This window comes from Euprymna scolopes, chromosome 9, assembly GCF_053919585.1.
Source record: "Euprymna scolopes isolate OS-2025 chromosome 9, ASM5391958v1, whole genome shotgun sequence".
Classification (NCBI taxonomy): Eukaryota; Metazoa; Mollusca; class Cephalopoda; order Sepiida; family Sepiolidae; genus Euprymna; species Euprymna scolopes.
Genome location: NC_136490.1, coordinates 31615736 through 31640610, shown reverse-complemented (window position 1 = coordinate 31640610; position 24875 = coordinate 31615736). Strand labels below are relative to the sequence as shown.

Genomic DNA, 24875 nt, shown 5'->3' with positions numbered 1-24875 from the left:
GAATTGGAAGCCATGTTCATTTCAGAAGAGTTTTCGGTGGGTAACTAATCTGTATAAGTCTTGAACTGTAAAAGTTTGCAGACAAAGAGCAAAGATCTTTCTCATGTGGACACGGAAAATCATGTGCAGGAGGTCTAAAGATCCAATATTTTTATGGAGCGATTCTGTTTTCTGGTTGGTTGCTAGTAAAGCGTGGCTCCATTTGATTGGTCACTTCCTGTCTCCAGTGTCTACATGTAGAACCTTTCAATGCTCTTTAATCATACCCTTACATTATATCATACCCTATTATACTCGGCCTTTTGACTGAGATCAAAGTGTAGTATCTGTCCCAGATTCTGCACTTTGTGACCATTGCCCTTGTAGCTACATGTACGGGCAACCCTATATAAACCATCCCCTCCCCCCTTCACCTACACTCCACATAAAAAAGCGACCTTGTGTCATATTTCGCTTACGTGGAGAAGCAAATAAAAACATACCCTTACATTATATCCAAAATATTACAGCAAGTGTTTATATATCTTCATAGCTTGTCTGTTTTTTGTGGCATATCAAAATTTTTGGCTTATTTATACCGACAAAGGCATGAATTGCTGGGGGTTTTTTGCATGCTGGAAAAGGTGTTTCTACCTTTTCCACTCTTATTACAATCTAACTGTATACATACTACCAAGCTATTCCTGAACTGAAGAGGGTCATCGTAGTATCATGAGAGAATCATGTTAGTTTCTGAATTTTTGAGATGAGGATTGATTGTTCGGATTATTTAGATTTGTCAGATTACTGTTCTCATGGTGCAGTGGTTAGAGTACTTGGAAAAATCAATTGTAAAAATGATATTCTCCTGAAGGTTGAAGGTTCAATTCTCAGTGTGGGCGACTGAAAAATACAATTGCGAATTACTTATGACCTATATTCAATCATGGCTGACAGAACGAGACCATACTACCCCCATGAAATAAATAAAGAGTTCTGTTCAAAATTCACAAATTCATCGGAAACATTCCAAAGTTCAACAAGATAAACCTGAAAAAGGTGGGAGGTTACATCAACTGAAACGTTGTGAAAATGACACTCAAGATGAAAATAGTAGTCCGATGAATCCAAATAATACGGACATGTTAGAGTTATTGACAATTTTTCACATCATATCCAAGTTTGCGTGCAATGCAACGGTGCACATTCGGGGCATGTCACTTTGAACAGCAATAAAACGAACATATTAAATGTTCATCACTGAAACTTAGTAGATAAGTCAAATGCAAGCTAAGTGGTCGACTATAGTCAAGGGCAACCAAAAAGCTACTTTTTCATTACACTGAGTTGAAAGAGTCGGCGCCATTCCATTTCTAGGATTACTCCACTTGCTGTTGAATGCTGAGTGTATAGGAAGGGGGGCATCAAGTATAATTTTTTTAAGTCTTTGGTATGACTATCGAGAACCGAACCCTGATCTCCCGGCCCATTCGTGAATACTTTTTATTATTATGCAAAATGGATTGGTCAGATGTAGGCTGCAGTTTATTTCTACTAAGTTTGATTGTAGAAACGATTGTACATTTTATTAACGATTTTTTTTTTCTTTTTTATGAGCCGGGGAGGGGTGGGTATTAAATCCTGTGTAATTAAGTGTGCATAACAAACATTGTATTTTGTCAGTAAATTACCAAAAAGGTTGGGATGACATAAAACAAAACAGCTAAAGCAATCTGAAGAAGAAGAAAAAATATAAGTGAATAAGGAAGTGGGGGAGCTATTATTCAAGTAGGTGATCTATATCCATTCGAACCTACGTAGTTGTCATTGTAAGGGGGAAAAAAAATTATTTGACACTTTTTCTTTTTTTTCTTTTTCTTTTTTTTTTTTTCATTTTTATATTTGTTGCTTATTTACATTTCATTATTAATTTTTTGGGCTTCTTCCATGTGTCCTTTCCTTGCGTCCTTCATTCATCCGCTCCTTTGTATTATCATTCTTTTGTATATTACTCCTCCCCCCCCTCCCGCCATCCTCCCTCTCCGCTTTGTCACACTGCCATGATACCATTTTCCTTTTGTATTTCTTTGGTTCTTCCATATCTTCCTCTCATCTTGGAGATCTCAAAACCTGCGACAAAACAAAACAAAAGACAAATTAATAAAAAAATCCAAATCCCCCCCCTCTCTCGCTCTCTCTCTCTCTCTCTCTCTCTCTCTCTCTCTCTCTCTCTCCCTGATATTCCATGTTGGTCCTAAACACATTAAAGAATCAATAGTCCTGTACAGTTAGAGGCATCAATTTTTTTTTTACACATGACATATGGTGTGCACAAAGAACAAGGGGGAGTGAAATGTCTCTTCTGGCTACCTCAATATTTCACTCTGATGGCAGTAACCACAGCCGTATTTTATTCTGCCATTGCTTTAAGCCTTCTTTCTGTTTGTTCATCAGGTTTCTTCTTCATCTTTATAATGATCAAAAGAAAAATGTGGTGTGATGTAATTTATGGTTTCAAAGAGTTTCTTTTTTATTCTATGGCACCAAAGTATTTCTTTGGTCTTGAAGTGTTATCTATCTATCTATCTATCTATCTATCTATCTATCTATGTATATATATATATATATATATATATATATATATATGGAAGTAAACCGAAATAATATATTAACCACTAACATGAAAATTAAATATCGAAATAATTGCACACAAAGATTTAAATTGCTTAAAAGCAATATTAATTAAAAAATTAAAAAAAATAAAGCCTAACATTAACAAAATACCTTTTAACATCGGTACTAATATATTATATATATTTTACTATTAATATAAGTATTCGTAACTAAATATACATGAATATATATTGATGCCTCCGTTCAGTCTTGAAACACAAAGGATACCCCCTGCAGGGGCAGCTGCACATGTAATTGTGTGGCAAGTGTTGCACAGTCCCCAACCACACCTCTCCTGAATCAGCACTGCCCTTATATATATGTATGGCATAATCGCGTTGACACACCGGTTCTCGTCAGATCATCGAAGTTAAGCAACCTTGAGCCTGGTTAGTACCAGACGGGTGACCATTTGGGAATTCTTGGCGCTGTATATGTTCTTCACTTATCTCGGCATTTGTTTCTAGTCGTCTTGTACATACACTTCACTTGCCACTGGTATTTAACAATGTTGATTCAGGAGAGATATGATTGGAGATTGCGCACCTCCTGCCACAAAAATTTCATGCACAGGTACCTCTTCATGGGTATCCATAATCTGTCAAAGACTGATGGAGCCCCTATATATATATATATATATATATATATATATATATATATATATATATATATATATATATATAATCTGCTTGGAGCACTCTTTCCTGCCTTGATATGGGTTTAAAAACCAACTTCGAAATCTAGTAGGTGATGTCCTTTTTGCCTCCCTGCAACCTCTTTCTCACATAAAAAACGTTGCGAGTATATCTCTGCTCTATTGTTATTTTCATGGCATCTGCTCGACTGGACTTTGATTCATAATAAACACTCCTCTAGCTATAATCACCATCAACATTTCGTCTCACTTTCTATCTGTGCCTAAATCTAAACACAAATTCCATGAATAAAGCTTATTTTCTAGAACTAACCGCCTGTGGAACTCTGTACCATGGGCCTGCTTTCAAGCTGACTCCAACATAGTCATCTTAAAATCCAATGCAAAGAAGTTCTTGTTGAGCCGTCTTCTTAAATAATCGAATTCTACTCAACTTCCGTGATTGCCAATCACTATGCTGTTATCTTATTGACCACCTTGCGCTCATTAACCCTTATAATCAAGTAGCCTTCAGGCCTTGCTAAGTGGTGACTTCCTTGTAATACATATATATATATGTGTGTGTGTGTGTGTGTGTGTGTGTGTGTGTGTGTGTGTGTGTGTGCATATATAAAGCATATATATGTGTGTGTGTGTGTATATATATATAAAGCTAAGTATTAGAAGGCTGTCAAAATGCAAAGAATGGAATGTTGTCGGTGTTGAGGTAGGAAGAAAAAAAAAAAAATATGTATATATATATATATATATATATATATATATATTAATTTAATGACTTTTTTGTCAATAATAAAACTTACTTGAAAAGTCCAACTTCTACACAAGGATATATCGTATGTAACAGTGTTCCATAATATATCTCGAGGAAAATCCTCTTTCTCAAATGGCGGGTGTTTCAAATCTTGAAATCGCAAATGTCCTTGATGTGTAACACAACTGTTGGGGGCCAAGCGTAAAGCCTTTCGTAGATCTTAGATTACTAATACATTCACGAAGGAATCCAACACTGATTTTAACTTAAAATATATTTTATTTATCTTATTTACTGCTTCTAGCTGAACCATGACTGGATCTTAACACTTTCAACAATAAATAATTCGTTGTTCTTAAAGCTATTCTCCATATCTTTTTCTCGTGTAGCAGTCTATTATTTCAATCTTAATTTCTATAATTCAATGATATTAAAATACTAACTTTTTATGTACATTTAGAGAAGGGAGAATTCAATAAAGACTGGTTTAATACATAAATTCATGATGTGGCGTGATCAAACTAATCAATCATGTATCTGCTTCTCATACGGAGCTGATGCTGACCTCAAAGGTTATCACCAATCTGTCATACGTATTAACCTGGCACACGGGGTAAATTATATCTAAATTAAACTTTAAAACCTATTGCAAAATAATATTTAAGAGGAGGAGTTATTTTAAGAAGATATTTTACAGTAAACCGATATTAACAGGGATCATGCAAAACCAAGCCATGTTTGTTTCGACTGGTGAGAAATTTTATATGTATGAAGTGGGGGGGGGGGGTTGACGCAGTGGTTCTTTTACAACAATCACAACGTTAAAAGATTCTTAGTCCCCTTCATACTTTTCTTCTTTGTACTTCGCATGTTGAACAGACGTGGGGATTATTTTAGTTATTAGGAGTTAATTTTTAGTTTTATATATTTTTTCCTCTTTTTTTGTTTACTGTTTTTTTTTTTGTTTTTTTTAGGAGGGGAGTCGGTGTCACCGCTTATTGAGGCCCAGAAGCCATTCTAAAATAAGGGTTAATGAGTTTTGGGTAGACGATGGGACAACACCGTGATGATTAATAATAGTGGAAAATGGGTATGGTTTAATTCTATAAGAGCATTGCTCGACAAGAAGTTATTTACATTAAACTTGAAAACGGTCATGTTATAGTCAGTTGGGAAGCAGCTCCACTGTATTGTGGATCACAGATGGGCAGTTCTTGGAAAGAAACTTTGCTCATTGTATGTTCATTTAGTTTCAGGCACAGGTAGAGAGTAAGGAGAATTGTTGACAATGGTTGTAGCTAGATGAGTATTTGTTGTTAGAGGTGTGCTTTGATGTCTGTACATTATGGATCACAGTTGTGAATTTGGAAACAATGCATAGTACTCCTGTTTGTGTGTTTATAAAATCCATTCACGAATTCATAGACAAAGTGAAAATTTGTATTTAATGATTTATTCCATTAAAACTATCAGCAAAAATATGCTCCCCTCCCCCACTCCGATCGTATATTTTTGCTAGTATATATTCTGAACGATATACAGCAGAATCGTCAGATAATCAAAGTTAAGCAATGTTGTGTTTGGTCAGTACTAAAATGGGTGACCATTTGGGAATTTCAGGTGCTATATGCACTCTCCACTTATCTCGGCATTGTTTCCAGTTGTCCTCTGGGCCTCTCTTTGCCACTAAACTCGAGCAGTGCCGATTCAGGAGAGGTATGGTTGGGATTGTGCAACTGTTGCCTCACAATTACATGCACAGCTACCCTTATAGGAGTATCCGTTGTTTCTTGAGACTGAATGGAGGCATCAATCGATTATGATAAACGAACATATATGACACTGTCTAAATGATCAAAGGAGGAGGTAATATTTGGGAGGATGGTGTCATGACAAAGGTATGCGCCAAAATCACCAACCCAAACGAGTTCCGGGTTTGAAAAGTTCTCAGACATAAACGGTGTTAATTAATTTGAAGATCTCGTCGAATTACGTTCTTTTACTCAATCTGAAAACCCCGGTAGTATTATATTCCATTGATTAATCTATTACGACAATTCATATTTTTTAAAATTAAGTTAACATTTTCTTTTTCATATTTTATTGTATCATATGTGAAAAATTGATATTTTTATCTATGTGTTAACATTTGATCATCTTCTTTTCCATTAATTCAACGATGCATTCAATTAAATTTACTTTACTATAATTTTAAAGTATATTACATTCAATATTATTTCTGTAAATAAGCATATATTTTTTGAATCAATTTTGCGATTATTATTATTTATTATATTTTTAAAAATACAGGATGGAACGATAGAAGTGTCACTCCAGAAAAGAGAACATAATTCCATTTCCGTTTGATGAGAACTGGTTTTTCTTCTTTTCTTTTTTTTTGTTGTTGTTGCAGACCATCTACTAGTTGGCCAGTTGTGTACAAATCCCAAGAGCGATAAGAGCTTTCTTATTGTGTTTGAAAGTGACACAATGTTCAATGAGCGAGATTGGAGATGCATCTCTACCTATCCAAGTTATGACAACAGGATCATTGCCAGCACCCTCAAAATGCATTGCTGGATTACCACGAATAACAGGGATGCGCCCAGGGTGATGAAAGTTTTCAGCCACGGTTATGGTCTTTGGTGTGGTTTGAAGTGAGAGTTACATCAACTCACCTCACATCTTCTGAAGTCGGCTTAAAAGTCAACATCCAAGTGTACTTAGATGTGCTGAAGAATGTCGTGATCCACTGCTGCAATCAGGTGGCAGCTGCAGATCCTGTGTATGACAGCAGGACTTGGCGCACACCTGCAAGTCCAAAGAGACCCAGGCTTGGCTTCTAAAGGAGTGCTACGACTTTGTTCCCTTCTCTCACTTACCCCCCTTCCTCCAACCTGAACTTGCTGGACTACTTCATTTGGTCATATGTCGAGAACATCACCAACATGACCTCTCACAACACCAAAGCCAGCCTGATCTGCTGAGTATTCGCCGAGCTCCCGCTGGCGCTTGTGAAAAAGACATGCTCGCAGTTCCGGCCATGTATCGAGGTGGTGTTTGAGGCTGAAGGCGGCTACATTGAATAGATGTCAGCTCTCCTACATAATCAAGTTTCTGGAATTAATCTTTTCAATAAAAGTATTAAAATAAAGCTGTAGTGTCATTTTCTTTAAGGTGACTCTTCTATCGTTTCACCCTGTATTTTACTTTCATTATATATATAATCAATATTAATTATTTATGTAACAGTTTACGGATTTTCTTACGTTTTAACCTAATGCTCGATTCATGCAAGATGGTCCAAAAGCAGTCTGAAGCATTCCATACGTTTCTGCGGCACCTTTTCCAAGTTTAAAACCGAATTTTATTGCATATTCTTCTTCTAAAGTATCCTCATGTCCAAATTGAAATTTTTAAATTCACCAGCTGTGGCAATCAGGCTTTAGTAGGGTGTATTCCAATTCCTGCTGTAGCTGTTCTTTTGAATCTGAAATCATAAAATTGGTCAATCATCTCATACATTTTCGCCAGGACTTCAAATTGCGTAACACCATTTGTATCTAAGGACTTTCAAAATTGAAACTCGTTTGGATGACTAAATATGCGATTTGAACACATACACTAAACATATTTTGCTAAAAGAGGAGATAATGCTTGGAAGGGTGGTTTCACGACAACAAAATAAATACTACTCTACCCCATTAAAAAAGAAGAATATAAAAAAAATAAATCATAGCAAAGTATATTATTATATTGCCAATAACATGGTTCAACATTAACAAATGAAAATTGGCTGGTCATAGCAAGTTTGGATTTGTCAGCTGAAATGCTATCTGGGTTTAATTTTGAAAATCCGACAAGATGACTTTGTAGTTTAAATGTTGGCAAAATTTAGAAAATGTGTCCTAGGAAAAGATAAGCATTAAAAGTTTCATGTTTAAATCATAACAATCCATTTTCAAGTTTGAAGCTTTTTAACCTGATTTTTGAAAAGCTTCGGTGCTTTAAATTGAAAAAAAATATTTAGTTCATTTTACTACATTTGTTTAAAACTGTTTCTACTAGTTCAGGATGTCTTAAAACATCGACTTTTTGATGTACAGTCCAACGGTCCTGCGGTTTTAACAGTGTCGGCGATCACGGCTCTCCAAATTGTAGAGTCATGGGAAGACAAGTAAAGACAGTAGTTTCCCGTTGCTTTCTGTTTTGATTCGGGGGGGGGGCATCCCCCACCCCGTTAGTTAAACGCGTCCCCAAATACCAACCTGGAAATGTTTACGACTCGGCGTGGTACATACAGCGCCTAGTCTTCCGAAATGGTCACCCATCTGGTACTGGCCGAGCTCATGGTTACTTAACTTTGGTGATCTGGTGAGAACTGGTGTCTCACCGTAATTGTGCGGTATATTTTTCGATCTAAAATGTACCAAACATTGATGTTATTGTTTTTTTGTCCCTTTCCCTTTGCAAAACTTAATCATGTCCTGTAAACCCCAAAACAAAATCAACAATTATCCTCTGCAAAAAAAAACAAAAAAACAAAAAAAAACAAAAACAAAACAAAAAACAATTAAAACACCATGAATAAATTGTATATTTAAAGATATAAAGAGTTTTAAGCATAAAGACTCTTACCAAAATAACTGGATAACTCCAGAAAGGTAAAAAAAAAAATAAAATAAAAATAACCAGACATCATGAATAAGTATTTGAATAAATAAAGAAGTTGAAGCAAATTGGATTGAGAGGATTCGGCATTAAATAACCCGAAAAGGGTTGATATGCCGTAAAAGAAAATATCAAACCAAATCAAATCAAACCGACCCAAAATTAGTTTAATGTGCACGTTGTAATTCTCTTGGCGTCCATGGTAGATAGAGCTGTACGAAAGAGAATTGTCCATGAGAACGAGTAACAAGTTGAATATAGCTGCAGAGTTAAATCGCAAAACTAATTTCTTTTCTTTTAGTTATTTAGTACTTTATTCAGACACAATCATCCAGTGAGAATGCGTTTGGAGAAATCAGCGCGACTTTTTCTGTTAGAGTTTTTGTTTATTTACGTTTCATTGTTGTAAACCTATTCCTGCGTTTGATCTTCATGATTAGAGTCGGTAGAATCAGATACTGTTCACTTTTCTTTCTTTTTTTTTTATATACACCTTTTGTGACTTTAATAGTTTTTAACAAGCTCGTCTGTTGCCATTTGAAACCTCAATTATTTCTGACCAAATAAATGGAATCACTGGTAAGGTTATTAGGTGGGAGTTAACGGCTGTTTATATTTGTGTCAGAAAAAAATAACAACGTTTAAAGCTTATTAATTGCACCTGTTCAAGATAAATCGCTGCATAAGCGCTCTTTGTAATGTTGCACTTCTTAACCAGAGAACCATCACACACACACACACACACACACACACACACACACACACACACACACACACACACATAAAATATATATAAGGAGATATAATATTTTATGTATCGATTTTCAGTATTTACTTCAAAAGTATTTAATACGCGAGTAGAGTTAGGTAGTAAGTTACGAAAATATACGGCAATTATGCTTCACAAAATCTCCCACATTTCATCCCCGTGGGGATCCGTCAGACTAAAATGCATGGATTGGTATTACCTGGCCTTTTTATAAATACACACTGTGTTTAGTTTAGCTAATATATATAAAGAGAAAAGAAATTAAAGCTGAAGTTGAAATTTACAATTAAATTTATTGCTCGACTGAATATTCCAAAAAACAATTTTCGAAGTCCTTATTCTGCGAAGTTTCAAAGAATGCTATTCTTGCTATCATTCTTATCAGAGGATAGAAAGAAATCATCAAATTATATTAGTAGCAATGCTAGAATTAGCTGGTTACGGCGTTGAATGAAACCGCATATATATGTGTGCGTGTGTGTGTGTGTGTGTGTGTGTGTGTGTGTGTGTGTGTAATTTGTTTTTGTTTTTGCGATACGTCTTGAATGAATTCAATTATTTATGAAAGTGCATTTTTACCTAAATGCGAGTTGGGAATAATTTTCCCTTTAACCAACTAATTTACTCAGATTTTAAGATCGCGTGGCCAGGCGTAACGTATCCGACATTATAAAAACACGGCAGTTAACATCACGTGGGCTCTTCCTACAACTTAACATCATGGCGAAGAAAAAGAGAAAAAATATAAAAGACTGACAAGGGAGTCTTAGTCTTACTCCAAAATATATTTCTTAAAAATAAACACTTGTTTATTTTAATAAGTTCGCGTTGCAATTTTGGCTTCAAACGTATTCAATACGTATTTCATTATATATATATATATATATATATATATATATATATATATATATATATATATATATATATATATATATGATTTATCTGAAAATGTAAATTTTAGAATAAAGCAAATTTATCGAGATAAAAAGTTCTACCCGGTTAAGAGAAGCAAATTATAGAATAAGTTAAAAAGACAATGAATAAAGTTACATAAGGACTTTATTACATTATCAGTTTTATAAGGGTGGAGGAAATGGGGGGGGAGGGGGAAGGCCTCTTTAGACCATGTCATTTCGAAGCTAAATGCTTCTTATCAGAAGAGGGGGGGAAGCTGTCAATATACAAAGATAAGGGTAAAGGAACACCACCGACTTCAAATACATTTAGATTAAAAATGGAAAATTTGAAAAAGTTTAGGGTTGGGGTATGATATGATAGAAATGAAGATGAGAGGCATTTAGCTTCGAAATGCCATGACCTAAAGACGTCCTCGCCATCTTTAACCCTTATTTAATTGATAATGTAATAAAGTTCCTATGTAACTTTACTCCTTATTTTTTAATTTATTCTCTCTCTCTTACACACACACACACACACACACACACACACACACACACACACACACACACACACACACACACACACATATATAATTCAAATAAGGTAGTGTTTTGGATATAGGATTAAATGGCAGTTTTAGTCATTTAGAACTGCTTTAAAGCTTCACAGCTCACTCATTTTTTTACCAAATTTCAAACAATTGTTACAGTTTATAGATTACCTTCTCAGTTATATCATGAAAAAATAATTTTCAATTTTAGTTCAATAAAACAAATGTTATGATGAATTTACTGGTGTTCAAAATCGTAAAAATTCATAAGGAGGTGAGCAATGTTTTTTTTATGACTGGTTTCCATAACAACCACATCGCTTCAGCGACTAATATTGCTACTAATTCACCGCTTTTGCGAAAAGAGAAGTAACAAGTGAAACAGAGAGAATGAAAGCAGGTGAGTGCCGTACATTGTTTTACATGTGTGTATGGTATGTTTACAGGGGCAACAAAATAAACTGAATTTAAACAAAGAACAAATGAATTTACTGGAAGCTTGCAAAAATCCTGAATTACAATAGAAAAATGCAAGTATGAAAAGTAATATGGTTAAGCTTAAACATGGAAAAGTAAAGGACTAGTTGTTAAAACTGGAAAAGAAAAGGACAAGATATTCTAGTAAAAAAATACAATAAATTTATAACTTAAAAAATTGCAGCATTAAGAATTTTTTTTTAAATTCAATTTATAACATCATATAATCAATTCTTAATGCTGCAATATTATATTTTTTACTAGAATATCTTATCCTTTCCTTTTCCAGTCTTAACAACTAGTCCTTTACCTTTCCATGTTTAAGCTTAACCATATTACTTTTAATGCTTGCATTTTTCTATTGTAATCCATGATTTATATATCTAAAAGAATATCATGCTTTCTTTTTCTTTTTGAGTTGTCTTTCGAAAGATAATTTATGAAGTGATTGTTTTGAAAAGAACTCAAATGACTTGGGCATGTATAGATGTTTATATATATGTGTGTGCGTGTGGCGTTACTCCTTTCACCCTGCGAAACCACAGGTATGCAGCCGGAGAGTCAGCAAAGCTGAATAATAATAACAACAGTTTTATTAATGAATCACCTCGCACTTCTAAAATCCTTAAGTAACTAGAAAGCAAAGAAAATAAGAAACGAGTAAAACGATACTTTGATAGAGACCTGATAAAATATTTAACCCTAACCCAAAGCCTGGTGAGATTTAATGTTTTCTTGTATGTAAGTCGATGCCTTTTGCCTTTATATCCATTTGCATACAAAGAGGGTAGCCGGTCGGGTGCATGATGCAGACAGTTGCACAAATGGCAACCGCCAGGCTTATTTATTAGAGATTTGGCTGTTGAATTGAAGACAATAGGGAACAGAAACCGTTAGCGGCATACCATGCGGCAATAAATTAAAATCAATCGCATATAATGTAAGCAATGAGGCAAGGGTAGAGAGTGGGGAAGGCAATGTCTCAGGGCAAACAACTGATTGTTCATGGGGAAACAAAATATTTGATAGATCAGTGTGCTGTCTTTTGTTAAATAACATTTGATTTCGCCTATGTATAACTTTTACATTATATGTATGTATGTATGTATGTATGTATGTATGTATGTGCGTGTATATATGTATGTATGTGCGTGTATGTATGTATATATATATATATATATATATATATATATATATATTTAAGTACATATGTATGCATATATATATATTTATATATATATATTTGTATGCATGTATATATATGTAGATATATATATATATATATTTGTATATGTATGTATATATATTTATATATATATATTTTTGTGTGTATATATATATATATATATATATATATATATATATACAAAAAAAATCCAAGCGTCTGTAAATCATATCAGTTGGACTGTTGTTTTTCGTCGATTCGTACGTTGAGTTATTTGGAAACTTATGTGTGAATTTGTCAACATCCTTCTCCTCCTCCTCCTCCTCCTCCTCCTCCTCATCATCATCATCATCATCATTATTATCATGTACTGCATAAGTGTGAGTCTAACACAAACTTTTTATTTATTTTTTTTTTTTAAAAAGAAAGGAGGAAAAAAATCAGGAAGGAAAAGGGACAAAAACGGTCCAGCCGCTGAGCACTTACTATGTATGACTTTTGGAATTTTCCTTCATGTGTATTTTACATGTATGTGTGTGTGTACGTATGTATAGGCATATGTATGTATGTGCGTATTTGTGTTTCTCTACATGATTATGGTTGCATGTGTGTGCACATGCATACGTATGTTGGCGTACATCTGTATGTACGCATGTGTTTATTGTCATGTGTATGTGGTGTGGAGAGGGCTACCGTAAGCCGTGGTGAAGGGAACCCCTCTAAGAGAAGCAAATCTTAGATTTAAAAAAAAAAACATCAAGCGGGAGACCAGTACCCGCATTAAGCTGGTCTGCAACCTGACTTGTTGCTGGCTATCTCGCTCTTGCTTTTTGCTAGATGTCAACATTTTGAACCGAGAGAGAGACTTAGCTGTCGTACAAAGCTAAAACTCTGTAACATCATCTGTGTATAGATACTCCCTCAGCCATGGAAAAGTTGTGACGCGTGTAGGGCTGAAATACTGGAAGCAAGTAATAATTGATCTGCCATTATTATATGTATATATGTATGTATAGGTGTATGTATGTTCATGTACAGGTTTGTGTATATGTGTATATGTATGTATATATGTATGTGTATGTATGTATATACGCATATATATTGTTTGTATATATGTGCATGTATGCAAGTGTGTGTATGTGCATATATCCATGTGTGTGTGTATGTATGTATGTGCATGTTTGTGTATGAGTGCATATTCATGTATGTGTATGTAGATAAGTGTATGTATATATATATGTGCATATGTGTACATATATGTATGTATATATGTGTATGTATTTGTATATGCGTGTGTGTATGCATATGTATTATGCATTGTGTATGTATATATGTGTGTATGTTTACAGATATGTGTGTATGTGCATATATGTATATTTGCATTTATATAAATATATATGTATGTATGTATGTCTGTATGTCATTAACCGTCTTGTGTATGTTTATGTATGTATATGTATGTGTATTATGTATTGTGTATGCATGCATATATGTGTGTTATATGTATGTGTGTATGTATGTATGCGTGCATGTATATATATATATGTATACTAGTGACCGTCTTGAGTGTCATGTCTGCTTGAGCGTGTGAATTTTGCCGGCAGAACTAAAGTCATTTTCGGCTCATGGACTTTCAGTGCCTGAGGGAGTGGTACTCGTCTGACAAGACGTTGCAATCATCATATATGTGCGCGCGCGTGTGTGTGTGGAGATATAAAAATATATTTGTCTATGTATATATGTGGAGATATATATATATATATATATATATATATATATATATATTTGTATATGTATATATGTGGATATATATATATATATTTGTATATGTATATATGTGGATATATATATATATATATTTGTATATGGATATATATATATATATATATATATATATATATATATCCATATACAAATATATATATCCATATATATATATGTATATATATCCATATACAAATATATATATCCATATATATATATATACATATATATATATATGTATATATATATATAAATATATATATGTATGTATATATATATATATATATATATATAAATATATATATATATGTATGTATATATATATATATATATATATATATATATATATATATATATATATATATATAGGCAACCTTTCTAGGAGAAGCAAATCTCTGATTTAAAAAACCATAAAGCGGAAGACCAGTACCCGCATTAAGCTGGTCTGCAGTTTAATTTGTTGCTGGCTATCTTGCTCTTGCTTGTTGCTGGATCTCAACATTTTGAACCGAATATTTGTCATTTGGCTCATGGATTTTAAATGTCTGAGGGTGTGGCACTCGTCTGACAAGACGTTGCAATCATCATGTATATATATATGTATATATATATATATGTATATATGCATATATATATATAATTATATATATACACACGTTTTTAAATATATGTATACACATATATATACACACACATGTTTTTAAATATATATATGTATATAATTATATATATACACACATGTTTTTAAATATATATATATATATATGTATATATAATTATATATATACACACATGTTTTTAACTATATATATATATATATATATATATAGAGAGAGAGAGAGAGAGAGATGTCTGTGTATGTATGTTGGTCTGCTTGATGTTAATCCAGTAAAACTCAAATGTTTATCAAATAATGATCGGTAAGAAATGCAGTCTGATCATTTATTACAAACTTTATTGGCTACATATGTGTATACAGTTTTCAGCTCTGATTTATTACAAAATCCAACCTCGTGGTGGATATTCGGTCTTACGTCCTAAGCTTTTAGATTTTTCAATTTTTTAATTTGGTGAGATTTGACTATCAATATGAACCATTATCAACAAGCGTAAATGGCAGCTTAACTCCTGAGGAATCAGTGCTTAATACGGGTCTCAACCTTGCCACAATCATTAAAAAAAAACAGATTCAATACTTAGATATGAAAGCCCTAAGAGAGGAGGCAGCCTTGAATAAACCTAAAGCACAAGGAGATGAGCTGAGATGGAAAGTGAGACAACAAGAATTCAAAACCTCCAAAGCCAAGGGAGAAGTATTGGTTATCAAGTCACTGTGCATTGTTGATGATATAATAATACTACCAGCAGACAAAGGCAATGCTAATGTTAATGGATATAGAAAATTATTCCAAGAATAGAATCTTGTGGTTACCGTAAAGTAAAGAAGAATCAGTTTGAAAGCCGAAAGGTAGCTGTCACAGATATTCTGTAAGGTGAAGAACCTAATAGCACCTGCAAAAAAACAGACAGCTACTCGAGCATTACAGCAAGCTACTACACCTGTACGGCCTACCTAAGATTCATAAAGACAATATGCCATTAAGGCCCATTATCAGAACCTACGGTTCAGCATGCAATCTATTGAGCTGATTTCTGGTAAAATATGTGTGGATTGAATGAAGGATTTCATTTGAAATTCCTTGCAGATTCTTGAATTTGATAGAAAGATTATTGAGTTCGACAAGATACACTTGAAGAAGTTCGAGGTTACATCAACCGAAACACTGTTTTAATAACACTTAAGATGAGAACAGTAGTCCAAAGAATTCAAATAATAGGTAAAAGTTCTTTTTTCCAACCTTTTCTGTTTGTAAGTTGTTTTTTTGATTTTTTTTTTTTAATTTAATTTTATTTCTCTTATCGTGTGTCTTATATCGGCACATTAAAAACAACATGGCGACCAAAGTAATGGCTTTTACTCGCAAAACTTAGGTAATTAAGTGTTGTTTTATGAGGGATTTTGTTTGGGAGGGAGGAAATGGTAGATTAAGTAATTTTTTTCTCCATTTTCAGCATGGATTTAATCTGAGTAAGGTTTCACATCGTCTGTCATTTTACTTTTAGTATGATAATAAACTACAGAACATCGAAAACAAATTCTGAAATAAATTAAAAAAAAAAAAAAAATTCAGCACGTATGCAGGTCGATAGATAAATAAATAATTTATTTCTACATGTGATTAATACTGGAAACCATAACTGTTATGAATGTGTAGAAATTTGATGAAATATTTGTTTTTTTCATTTTTTATGCAGAACATTTTTAAAATGTCTAAACAAAACACAAATTTTGTATATTAACAAATTTCGAAATAAAAATAATACTTTCAGTACGTTGAAAGTATACAGGTCGGTAAATAATTAACTTGTACTACGTTTGATATAATTTTTTGGTGCTTTTTAAGATAGAGTTGACTGATCGATATTTTTTAAATATGTGGTTTTAATCAAAAACAACATTACTTAATTATCATGTTGAAATTAGTAATATATCCAAAAATTACGAAAATTCATTGAGTAGAAAATTATTTATATGTAAAAGTCATTTTTACGGGAAATGGGGGGGGGGTACATTTGCCTAGAGGTAAACACCTTAAAGATGGTGAATACAGAGGGCATGCTTAATCTCCCTTTTCTCCACTTTAATGGCTGACGTTTTGCTTTAGACTATAGCAATAGGCATCTTTTCCTAAAAAACGTTGTTGTTCTACTAAATTAATTTTTGGATATATTACTATTTTTGACATGACAAGTAAGCACTCTTGTTTTTTGCTTAAAACCACATATTTAAAAAAAAATCGATCTGTCGACTTTATCTTAAAAAGCACCAATTTTTTTCCTCAGTTTTTAACTTTACAGCAACTATTACTAGGGCTATGACAACAGCATATTCTTTTCATTGTTTTGACTCTCGAGTATATACCCGACACAGTTAGACACAGTTAATCAACCGAGAATCACATCACTCTATATAAAAGCATATAAGATATCAACGGATACACACTCGAGAGTCAAAACAATGAAAAGAATATGCTGTTGTCCTAGCTCTAGTCATCATATATGAAAAAATAACATATAATTTTATAGGGTAATTGGAGGATTTATTTATTAAAAACTCATATATATAAAAATGTAGGTTGGTTATAAGTAGGGCTAGGACAACAGCATATTCTTTTCATTGTTTTGACTCTCGAGTATATATCCGACACAGTTAATCAACCGAGAATCACATCACTCTATATAAAAGCATATAAGATATCAACGAATACACACTCGAGAGGCAAAACAGTTAAAAGCATATGCTGTTGTCTTAGCCCTAATTATTATCAACATTCTTGTCGATTTATCATGGATTCTACAATATTAATTTATATATGTGATTGATGCTGGAAACTATAACCGTGATGAGGGTGTAGGAATTTGATGGAATAAATTTTTTTACATTTTAATATAGAAGAATATTTCTGAAATGTCTTAAAACACACACACACACACACACACACACACACACACACACATTTTTTGACACTAACGTTTTAAAGAAAATAAATGGAAAATACATTTTGCAACCTTTTGTGTTTGTGGAACTGGAGAGGAAAAAAATCTTTTGAAATGTAGATATTGATGTCTATATGTCGTAGAAAAGAGAAAAAGAAAATTGGCATTTGATTGGTCGATTCTAAAATGGTAAAAAGAAAAGCAGGATGTGTAAGGGGGTGAAGGCCCCCCCCCCCATCCACATCTTTTATTCTCTCTATCTATGAAATTAAGGCAGCAAAACAATGTGACTATTTTTGGTGCAACAAATCAACTTTAATTCCAGGTTTTTCTTCTCTTTCGACCCGACCCCTACACTCATAGACATATCCATTCTCCGCCCACTATATTAATTTTAGATAAAATTTACTGCCCCCAAAATAGGCGGCATCTGCTTAAAATTGTTGGCGTATTCTATTCGTTATACAATTATTTGAAATCCTTTAACATGACTATTATTAAATGCTCCTCTGATCGTGTTTTTACTGTGGAGATTGAAAAAAAAAATGGTTCAATGAAACAATCAAAATTGATATGAGCAGCCATTCTTCCACAATAAAAATGATGGCAAGTTGTTTAATATAATTACTGTCGCAGGTCTTATATAATAAGAAATAACAGCAATCCGTTGGGTCACCCATTGAGTCCATGTTAGATTCTTTGAATCAGGAAAAAGCGGGTTTGCAAAGCCAGCTAAATATAAAAAATAAATAGGCAAAACCCAAAATTAATCGCTTTTTGCTTGCCATTTCTCTGTCTCTGTCTTGTTCTCTTTCTCTCATTGTATATATATATATATATATATATATATATATATATATATATATATATATATTTAGCAACACTGCTGGGGAGCCATGACTTAATATACTGTTTTCATTTTAAATCCCCAAAACAGTGTTTCATGGTAAACAACTGATGATCCCTGAAAACTTTATACTGTTGTGAGTGCGAGAAAGTCAGAGGATTTAGAGGTTGCAGGAGATTCAATGGCTTACTGACAAAATAATTTTACAACGAAGGACTAAAAATTTCATTTAAAAAAAATTATATAGTACAGGGTGGAACGATAAATTTTTCACCTTAAAGAAAACAACACTACAGCTTTATTTTCAAACTTTTATTGAAAAAATTCAGATAACTCGATTATGTAGTAGAGCTGACATCTATTCAATGTAGCTGCCTTCAGCCTCAATCACTTCCTCGATATGAGTCCAGAACTGGGATCATATCTTTTTCATAAGTGCCAATGGGAGTTCAGTGAATATTTGGCAGATGATGGCGATCAGGCTAACTTTGGTGCTGTGGGCAGTCGTGTTGGTGATTTTCTCGACGTATGACTAAACGAAGTAGCCCAGCCGGTTCAGGTCGGGAGAGGAAGAGGGGCAGTGAGAGAAGGGTATAAAGTCGTAGCACTCATTCTGAAGCCAAGCTTGGGTCTCTTTGGAAAACCAGGATCTGCCAGCGGCCATCTGATTGCACCAGTGGATCACCAAACTCTTCAGCATATCTGGGTATACTTTAGTGTTGACTTTCAAGCCGACTTTGAAGGTGGCCCTCATTTGAAACCACACCAAAGACCATAACCGTGACCAGAAACTTCATTGAGCTGTGCCCTCAAGCGTTGAACTGTCCAGATTTGCATTTTGAGGGTGCTGGCAATGGTCCTGTTGTCATAACTTAGATTGGTAGAGAGCATGAGTTTTATAGCAGTGCATCTCTGATCCCGCTCATTGAACACTTTCAGATAGATAGAAGGCTCTTATCGCTCTTGGGATTTGTACACACTGGTTAACTAGTAGATGGTCTGTAACAAAAAAGAAAACCGGTTTTCATCACACGGAAATGGAATCATGTTGTCTTTTCTAGGGCAACACTTTTTTAGTTCCACCCGGTATAAACTTAAATATCTTTTTAATACAAAACAGTTTTAGATTAACGGTGGATCATTCCAAGAAAAATCTAAACCATTGTTACAAATTCTCAAAATTCAGGTGGCCGTATAATAAACCTGGAAGCTCTTAGACGATTATGCACATTGTTTGACAGAGCAGTATCAAACCAAAAAACCATTGTTCTATCCGTTATTGTTTAACTTCTCATTAATATCTCTTCTTCTGAAGAATTTTTAGAACACTTTGGTGCCATAATCCAATTTAGTGTTTCCACCATTCCTTAACTGTCAACTTTTAGGCTTCATCAAAGAATTGAAAAAAAGAAGATAAATAAATAAATAAAAAAAGACAAGAATACAATCTCTAAATTATATTGAATAAAAAAAAAAAACAATTACAAAAAAGAATCACAAATAAAAAAAAAAAGTCGCAAAAATAAACACCATAGCCTTAAAAGAAAGTATTTAAAGAATAACTAAATTAGGAAAAGAAGAGGAGGGGGAGGGGGTAGAAAAATGAAGAAGAAAAGAAAAGATTAAAAATAAATCATTTTACCTGAATTCATTGCATTCTAAATTAAACAAAGATTTTCTTCCATTTTTTTTTCTTCTTGAGTTCAAACCGACAATCTTTGCCTGCAAAAAGCTGATGATTACATTAAAACTAAATTTGTGTGAAGGTGGTTGGCTCACTGCAGCTCTGAAGAATTTCTACACCTTTCGTGCAGTAATCTTTGTGAACTCGCATCTACTCCACCTCCCTCCCTTTCTTCCGCGTTTACCTATAACATACACGCACCCTGACACATCATCACACATCGATAGGTCCTTGTACAATTCTGTGTGCTGCACTATTCAAAACACCATAAATATCTCCATCTCTGTTATAATATAAAAGTAATTTTTTCTGTCTGTGTGTGTAATTATGAGTGAGAGAGAGAGAGAGAGAGAGAGAGAGAGAGAGAGAATTCCCTATGTACTCGAAAACGGCTTAACCGATTTTTATGAAATTTCACACAAATATACTTTATGTATTTGGCAGTGTTCTTAGATAGTTTTTTTATGGAAGTTTTCGTGCCGCGATGTCTTTAATAAGTATCAATAATTTTTTATCGAAATAATCCAATGAAAGCAGGCGATTTTGACCAAAGTTAACACCTAACAGTCTAATATCACAAATGCATTGGAGAAGTTTTATTCCCACACAAGCCAAAAGGCCCGATATATAAAATCAACAGTAGATTCTTTGATATGACAGGGGAGAATTCAGAATGAATGATTCTGTTTAAAGCACAATTGCACCATGATACTTGATTTTTTCATTTTAGACTTTAATTTAAGCTATTATCACCTCACAAGAAGTAAGGCCAGGTATGTAAAATCAACAGTAGGTTATTTGATATGACAGGGGTGCGTCTGAAATGAATTCTTCTGTTTAGAGCATAATTGAAGCATGATATTTTATTTTTGCCTTTTAAACTTTAATTCAAGCCATTATATATAAAAAATAATTTTATAAAATCAACAGTGGGTTCTCTACGGTACAATATGTTGTGAACTAAGTCACTGCGGGGAGATATGTGAAGCTTTCACCCGCTGCACTGTGATGGGTCTCCAACTAGAGCAGGCAATCAATCGACTTGATTTTAAAATGGGCGATTTCACCGATTTCCATAAAATTAAAAGTATGGGAGTGTGAAACATTCATTTATCACCATTCAATCCCAGGCAACGTCGGATCTCCTTGCTAGTTATATATATATATAAGCATCGGTGTAACTGTCAGTTTCACAAAGAACGACCATCAGATGCAAAATATGCACTCCTGTTTCAATCATCGATCACATCCTGGGATGAACATTACTTTCATGTAACCGTTCGCTATATTTCATTGCACTTGCAAAATGAAGTTTGTTTTGTTCCAATAAACTAATCAAACTAATTGCCAACCTGCTGAGCTCTTTGGAGTGAAACCAAATACGAGGGAAGACTCTTTATGCCGTTTTATCTATGTGGACCACCAGTGTCTATGTAATATTGTTTCTTTAAAATAAAGTTTTGCTACAATACCATTATTTTTTTTTATTAATGAAAAATACAGTAAGTTATGTGGAGTTCGTCCTCCAAAAATACTAGGAGGAAAGGCGGTTGATGGATAATAAAAATAATCCAATTTTATAAATTCATAATCTCAGTGACTGTCGGTCAGAATTTAACAAATGAAGACTGAATTGTGTAGTGCTCCATGTGACATTTGCCCTGAAGGTCGCACATGTAGGGAATCAATCATGATCCAGAGCCTATTTTGGATACTTTTTAATCTTTTAGAAATAAGCAACCAATAATTAGATTCTTACAAACTAAAGTTTTTTTAACAACATTTAGTTTGATTTATGTAATAGTAATTATAAACTTTGCCGTTTATGTCACACATTAAGGGGAACGTCCATTTTTTTTCTAATTTTTTGTCAAAATTTATATACGTCATTTCACAGTTATAAAATATTTCAATCATAGTCATTTGTTTTTGTAGTTATGCATATGAATTGCAAAATATCTGATGTTTTTGCCAAAACTTCTGGCCTTGATCGAGGAGAGACTAAAACTTGCTAATACGATTTCAAATGATCTGAAATAATCGCAAGGATTTGGTTCTGAAATTCCATTATATTATTTTAAATTTCTTTATATTATTTCTTTTTTACATTTGTATCGGATACATATCGATGATAAATATTTCTCATATGTTATATCTCTTCTCTTTGGAAATAGTGGACGATTATCAAATAATCCTTATACACCGTGAAATTTACTTTATGTATGAAAACCAAAGAGGAGAGATATAACGTATGAGAAATATTTATCATTGATATGCATATGATATGAATATAAAAAAGAATAATATAAAGAAATTTAAAATAATATAATGGAAGTTTGGAATCAAGTCTCCCCTTGCTGTTATTTCAGATCATTTGAAATCATATCAGCAAGTTTTAGTCTTCCCTCCAACAAGGCCAGAAATTTTGGGAGAAATATATATATATATATATATATATATATATATATATATATATATATATATATATATATATATATATATAATGTGTGTGTGGTGAGTTATGAAAATATATATACATTTGTCAATTAAGCTACACTGAGGCTTCAAAGTTTCATCATTCTAGACTAAAATACTTTACTCACGTACTGAACACTGTTAAAGTAAATATTGAAAATACATAATATACTGTATCTCCTCATAACATTTTATGTGGATACATGAAATAATAATAATAATAATAATAATAATAATAATAATAACAATTAGCGGGATCTGTGGAAATTCCACAGGGGACTCATTAATTTGTAATATGTTGATGTTGGCATTCTGTAGATGTTCAGTGTAAATAGAGACGCTCTGATATTACTGTAGCGTTTTTTGTTAAAGCTGCAAAAGTATTTATTCTAGCCGAAGCTCGGTCGTAAAGTACACTTCAATATGATATTTTAATTCTTGCAGATTTCGTATATATGATTATAGAGTTAATGTTCTATCCATATTTATATAATATAAAGTTGCGATTTCAAATATATAAATGACTTGAGTGCATTAGCTTGAATCGAAACCGAAATAAATACTTATGAAAAAATATATGTTTATATTTATAACAAACCGAAACCAAAATTTATGAAGAATTCTTGATAAAATTATTTATGACAAAAAAAATTAAGTACATAACAATTAAACGACCTGGATGTAAGCGTGGTACAGAAAATAACACAAACGCTATCGTATTAATGATGATGAGAATAATAATGTGTGTGTGTATATATATATATATATATATATATATATATATATATATATATATATAATGTATACATATGAGTGATGGTAAATATATGCGCATAGTATATATGTGTGTGTGTTTGCGTGCGTATCTGTATATGTGTGCGTATATATATATATATATATATATATATATATATATATATATATATATACTCATTTAGGCACACGTATATGCGTTCTCTGACTACATATGCCATTGTTAACATAGTTGTTGAAAAAAGAAAGATGAATAAATAAAATTAAAGTTAGAAATCTCTTCTTGAATTATTTAACCTAATCTGATTTGTATCTGATAGAAGGCAAAGATATCTTTTTTTCTCAACAAGAAAAAAAAAAAAAAAGTTCAACCATTTAAAATAAACAACATTACCAAAAAAAAAATTCTTTTGATATTTTCTTTTGAGACTATTTTCTTAAACGCATTTTATTTTTAGTTCGATTGAATTTTCTTTAGGTTTTTTCGATCTTTCTAGGAAATATATATATATATATATATATATATATATATATATATATATATATATATATATATATATATATATATATATGCGATTACTATTGCATTGGATGTTTTAAGTTTTTATTTCTTTTGTATTTTTTATAATCCCTCTCTATATTGTTTCTTTAATTAAACTAAAGTTTCGGCATCTATCTTATCTCCGTTTTAAATATCGGTTAATATGCATTAAAGGTCGAAAAGATTCATTTAATGACATTTAAATATTAAACTCTGTTCAAAATTAAAGAAAACAAATTCTTCTTTTTTACCTTTTTTTTCACTTGGGATTTTTCCTTTCCTTTTGTCAAACCACCAGGCAAACTCTAAGATGGAAAATTGAAGAGGTCTCACGCAGATCACCGTTTCATGCCGTGAGAGAGTACAAAATTGTCTTCACAATCTAATGGAGAATGATCTCTTCGTTTCCATCCATCCCTACCACTACCTTTATTCCTCTAATAACAGAATTTCCATGAACGAAGTTTCTTTCCTTGAACTGCCAACCACGTGGAACTCGATACCACAGTGCTGCTTTTCGACAAAATAATCATTTTCTAGTCGAACCCACCACAACATGGTCGTTTCAAATCTAATGTAAACAAGTTCATGTAGAACTGTATTCTTAAATAATCAAATTCTACCCAATTCCCATCACTACTGATTATTATGGTATTACCCTCA

At 32.8% G+C, this 24875-nt stretch overlaps 1 long non-coding RNA gene and 1 pseudogene across 1 annotated transcript; one reads left to right on the top strand and one right to left on the bottom strand.

Moving 5' to 3' along the window:
- Positions 1 to 976: 976 nt before the first annotated feature.
- On the bottom strand, positions 977 to 20532 carry LOC145284479 (uncharacterized). Its single transcript, XR_013868845.1, has 2 exons — positions 20402 to 20532; positions 977 to 2109 (listed from the first exon to the last, which is right to left on the bottom strand). It is a non-coding gene; the product is annotated as an uncharacterized LOC145284479 (long non-coding RNA).
- Positions 2973 to 3089, top strand: LOC145285066 (5S ribosomal RNA; annotated as a pseudogene).
- Positions 20533 to 24875: the final 4343 nt, after the last annotated feature.